This window comes from Poecilia reticulata, linkage group LG9, assembly GCF_000633615.1.
Source record: "Poecilia reticulata strain Guanapo linkage group LG9, Guppy_female_1.0+MT, whole genome shotgun sequence".
Taxonomy (NCBI): domain Eukaryota; kingdom Metazoa; phylum Chordata; class Actinopteri; order Cyprinodontiformes; family Poeciliidae; genus Poecilia; species Poecilia reticulata.
The window spans coordinates 4027014-4032209 of NC_024339.1; the positions used below are offsets into that span (position 1 = coordinate 4027014).

At 40.1% G+C, this 5196-nt stretch overlaps 1 protein-coding gene and 1 long non-coding RNA gene across 2 annotated transcripts in view; one reads left to right on the forward strand and one right to left on the reverse strand.

Moving 5' to 3' along the window:
* Positions 1–5196, reverse strand: part of zbtb26 (zinc finger and BTB domain containing 26) — a 1115122-nt gene that overhangs the window by 801499 nt on the left and 308427 nt on the right. The gene's annotated exons all lie outside the window — the stretch shown is intronic.
* LOC108166566 (uncharacterized) lies at positions 2009–2694 on the forward strand. The gene is made up of 2 exons (XR_001776913.1): positions 2009–2141; positions 2214–2694. It is a non-coding gene; the product is annotated as an uncharacterized LOC108166566 (long non-coding RNA).

Consider the following 5196-nt stretch of genomic DNA (forward strand, 5'->3'; position numbering starts at 1 on the left):
TGTGTGTGTGTGCGTGTGTGTGTGTGTGTGTCTATGCAGCACAGCTTCTGGATCAGTTTTGTTGAAACAGAGCAGTAAAACTGAACTCTAGAGTATGTCTAACCATTTGAACTGCAGCACCTAATTTGTGTGAAAATAGTCAGAATATTACTTGAACAGTCTTTAATATGTATTTGTATTTTTATGAACAGTTGCCTTGGCCATTTTTATTTTAAAAAAATATTTGTATTATTATTCATTTGCTCAGAGGTACGGACTTAACTTAGAAGACGAGTTTTATGCATAGGAATTGGTGAGAAGCACATGGCACCATCCTGCTCCTTGATGAATAACATCAGTCGCTAATAGCTTTTGTGTAAACAATCTTCCTTTTTTTCTCAAACAGCACAGTATTTGCCCTTTTGCCAGTGTCCATGGACTGATAATGAGAGTTATTTACACTGCTCTAAAAACTTCTGATTTTATCTGTTACAGATTTTAAAGGGCTCTTAAGATATTGCAGATGAAAAATGCCTTGGTACTGAGGTATGTTTAAAGCCTTCCCCAAGGTCTCTGCTCCCTTTTGTCTCCATTTGTCTTCTTGGCGTCTTTGTACACTTGGCAAGTCCAAAACGTCAATTGTTATTTTAAAACGTACTTCCTCTGTTAGACCGTTATAAATGTTGTCCCTTTCAGAAGGGAAACTGCTAGAGCATAAAGGACACAGGCACCTTCCTGCTCGTTTAGGGGGTTTAATATATGCCTGTTTCCATGGTAACTATCTCCTTGGTCTTTACTAAAGCAGTCACCTGACAGAGGTCCATTAGTAACTGTATCTGCTGTCTGCGCGAAATTCATGTGTATTAGTGCATAAACCCTGGTAGACTAAATAGGACATCTGTCAGAATGTCATTTTGCCACCTTTAAGTGATGTCTTCAAGTCTCCTCAGGCAGATGCTTAGTGTTTATTAAGATGCCTTCACTTGAGGTTGATGGAAACTGTAAGGTAAGAAGTGTGAGGATTATTTAGAATCAAAATGATAGACAAAAGCTGAATAAACCTAAGCTAAAATGTACAGATTTAAAAATAATACAGCATATACCAACAATAGACCTAATGATTTCATTCAGAATTTCATCTAGCAGTGCAACAAAAATGAACTTCCTTTGCTAAAAACAATATCAATAACTGTGTGTGTGTGCGCAAATGATGAAAATTAAAAAATCCATATTGATTGTAAGAAACCAACAATCCGAGGGATAAAAACACATGTAAAAGACAGCATGAGAAAATAAAAAAGGAGAAGCAGAAGAAAAAATGACTTCTTACGCAGATGGGAAAGATAATGACAGACATGATTGGTGCATCAGGAAAAATTGTTCTGTAGTGTGACCCTAAAACAGAAAAACTAAATCAGAATCAACAGTCAGGGAGAATAAAATGGTTAAAATATGCTCACCTCACATTTTTCTTAGGTCATGAATTTCCTATAGGACAGTGACATAAACCTCACACCAAATGTTGATAGAAACACAAGGGATCCACATAAACACAAAAATTAATGCAAATTGACCACAAATTAAATTCTGAATAAAAAGTTGGAGTGACACACTGAAACTAGCTAAAGTCTGTCAGCATTTCAAAACTATTTCTGCTGCTATGGTCAAATCGTTATCAGCTGGTTTAATAACAACACAGTCAATAAAAAGTTTTCACTTTAGTAAAATATTGGAGATCTTCACAAAGGTTACAAAGCACAGCAACGGTAAAGACTACAGCTCCATTAAAAAAATTCTGAATGTTCCGCTGAATGTTATGGAGTTCATTATGAAGAAAAGATCATTGGTAAGAACAAAATTTCAGCATACAGCCATCAGAGCCAGGTGTCCCTAGAAGGTTTTTTTGACAGAGAAATTGTCAGGGTCTGTGTTTTTTTCCCTTTTATTTCTTAGTTTGTTTTCTTTAGTTTTAGTTTTTATTTTTCACTTGTCTCTGAAACCGTTATTCCTCGTGACATCCACTAGATGTCACCCATGTGCTACCCCTGGATAGCGGCGAGGTTCAACCCGGGCGCACACCTGCAGCTCGTTTAGAGGGCGTGGATCTTGGATATAAGCAGCAGCTCCGCTCCTTCTCATCGCTTGAGTGTTTGCTTACCTCGGTAACAAATCGTTCCAGAGAAAGGCCCTCTGTGATCTTCGCTGTACTAACTCCTTTTTGTCTTCCTCTTCAGATGATCCAGCTGTCTCCTCGTTGTTCCCGAGAGAGTGAGTTTGTTTCCCCGTTGTTGTGGATCACCTACCTCCTGTGTCTTCCCCCGACGCTGCCGGTGTTACCGGTCAGACGACACCCCTCGTGTGTTCGTCTTCCCCCTTCGTGGATCATTCTCCGGTGGATTCCCCTTCGGAGCGTTCCGGGTCAGGAGACCCAAGTCCGAACCTCACCGGAGAAAAGATACAAGAACAGAAACCTACGCCGCTACTCCGGCCGCTAATTATCACTGTCCGCTCTCCAACTAGTCATACTCACACAAACCCAAGCTGATCACTCCACCCTTCTCAAATAAGCATTCTCTGATTATTTCTGGACAACAGTCTCCTTGCAGTTTCTAACCTTGCGTCTCTCATCGGCAGTAAGACGACCTGGTTCTCCGTTCCAGTATTCTCCCCCTCTCCATTTTCCCCTGACTTCAATAAACCATAATTGTACTTTTATTCGTCTCTTCTGGTCGTGTTCTTGCATGTGGGTTCGGAAAATTAATATCGACATGACAGAAATAAAATAAATGCTAAAAATAGTTGTCATTGAACCAACAAGCACTTGCATTATGCTTTAGAAGAACCAAGAGACGGTACACTTTCCCACAAAGAACTTAAGTACTCTGCGGCAACGGCCTCTATGTACATTCACTGCCCAAGACTCACCTGCTGAAGAAAATGCAAGGCTAAGCTTGTTTCAAGTTTGCTGCAAAAGATTTGGGCATACCAGTGAAATACTAGAACAAATACAGTACATAGTTGGGTCAAATGAGGCCAAAGCAGAACTCTTTGTCATTGAACACATAACTAAAAGTGAAGTTGGTAGGTTTGAACATCATGATATATGGTTCTGATAGACTTCCTATTTAAAGAAGTTATTCAGAAATAGTATTCTTAATAAAATCCAAATAAAACAATTGTAGAATTCCAAGGAAGACAATAGTCTCAAACACACCAAAAGTAAACTAAATTTGTTTCAAGAAATGAAATAAAGCTGGTGAAATTATCCAGCTTAAAATAGTACTTTTCCAAATGATGATCAGAGTGCATGGAAAGGTTTCCTAGAGCCTTCTAGATTTGTGTAGTACATTACTTCTCAAATAGTGGGGTGTGCACATCCCAGTGAATCATTTGCATTCTCTCTTTCAATCTGAGTACTCTTGATTAAATGTTACTGATTGACTTAAACTGAACTTGGAAGTTATTTTGAGACTTGGAACAATAAACGGCTGTTTTGATAATAAGGTCATACATTGCTTGAGACAGTGGTTTGTACAGATAAATTATTAAATATATTTGCAATAGTATTTCAATTATGGGGAGGGAAAGGTACTGGGGTGGGGAGCATGAAAAAAATTATGATCCCTGGGGGAACATGACAGAAAATAAATGAAAAACACTGGTGCAGAACAATGTGTCAAAATCACACTGAGCATTGCATGTGACTAGCTTCTCTATACAAGATTTATTTTAAAATTGTCAGGAAGACTTTGCCACACATAGGTGTGTTTAATACTTATTCTCTATGTCATTCCAATTTATTACTCACAATTTAATTTGTGGACTAATTTACTTTGGCAAATTAGAGATCTGGTGTTAAATGTTATACAGTGGGGAAAATAAGTATTTGGTCAGGCACCAATTGTGCAAGTTGTCCCACTTAGAAGATGAGAGAAGCCTGTAATTGAGATCATATGTAGACCTCAACTATGAGAAATAAAATGAGAAAACATGTAGAAAATCACATTTTTTGGATTTTTAAGAATTTATTTGCAAATTATGGTGGAAAATAAGTATCTAGTCAATATCAAAAGATCATCTAAATACTTTGTTATATATCTTTTGTTGGCAAATGACAGAGGTCAAACATTTTCTGTAAGTCTTTACAAGGTTGGCACACACTAGCTGGTATTTTAGCCCGTTCCTCCATGCAGATCTTCTCTAGAGCAGTGATGTTTTGGGGGTGTTGCTGGGCAACAAAGACTTTCAAATCCCTCCAAGGGGTTCTATCCGTTTGAGATCTGGAGACTGGACCTTGAAATGCTTCTTATGAAGTCACTCCTTTGTTGCCCTGGTGGTGTGCTTGGGATCATTGTCATGCTGAAAGACCCAGCCGTGTTTCATCTTGGCTGGAAGATGAAACATGGCTGGGTTTCATCTTGCTGATGGAAGGAGGTTTGCACTCAAAATCTCACAACACATGGCCCCATTCATTCTTTCATGTACACGGATCAGTCGTCCTGGTCCTTTTGCAAAGAAACAGCCCGAATGCATGATGTTGCCACCCCCAGGCTTCACAGTAGGCAGTGGCGCAAAAAGTGGGTATGCAGGGTATGCAACGCATAGGGGCGCAGCACCAGAGGGGGCGCMAAAMCCCCGTCTGGAGGGGGCGGCRCGCCGATGTTTTCCCATACACTTCAGCACGCCTTACGCTCCTTCACCTCGCGCACATAACGAGGTAAATGTAGCGAGTTTTACCTTTCACGTATTGTCGCCTCGGGGGGTGGGGGGGTTGTGTGAGCGTCGCTCCTTCACCCTGACGTTCCATCCCTCGGGGGGAGGGGGGGTGCCGATCTATGTTTTCGCATCCACTTGATTAATGTGTAGTTGCGCCACTGACAGTAGGAATGGTGTTCTTTGGATGCAACTCAGCATTCACTCTCCTCCAAACATGACGAGTTGTGTTTCTACCAAACAGTTCTACTTTGATTTCATCTGACCATATGACATTCTCCCAATGCTCTTCTGGAACATACAAATGCTCTCTAATAAACTTCAGATGGGACCGGATATGTACTGGCTAAAGCAGGAGAACACGCCTGGCACTGCAGGATCTGAGTCCCTGGCAAAGCAGTGTATCACTGACAGTAGCCTTTGTTATGTTAGTGCTAACTAACATTGTTATAATAGTTAGCACTACATAACACAACACTAACATTGTTATGTTTTATATATATA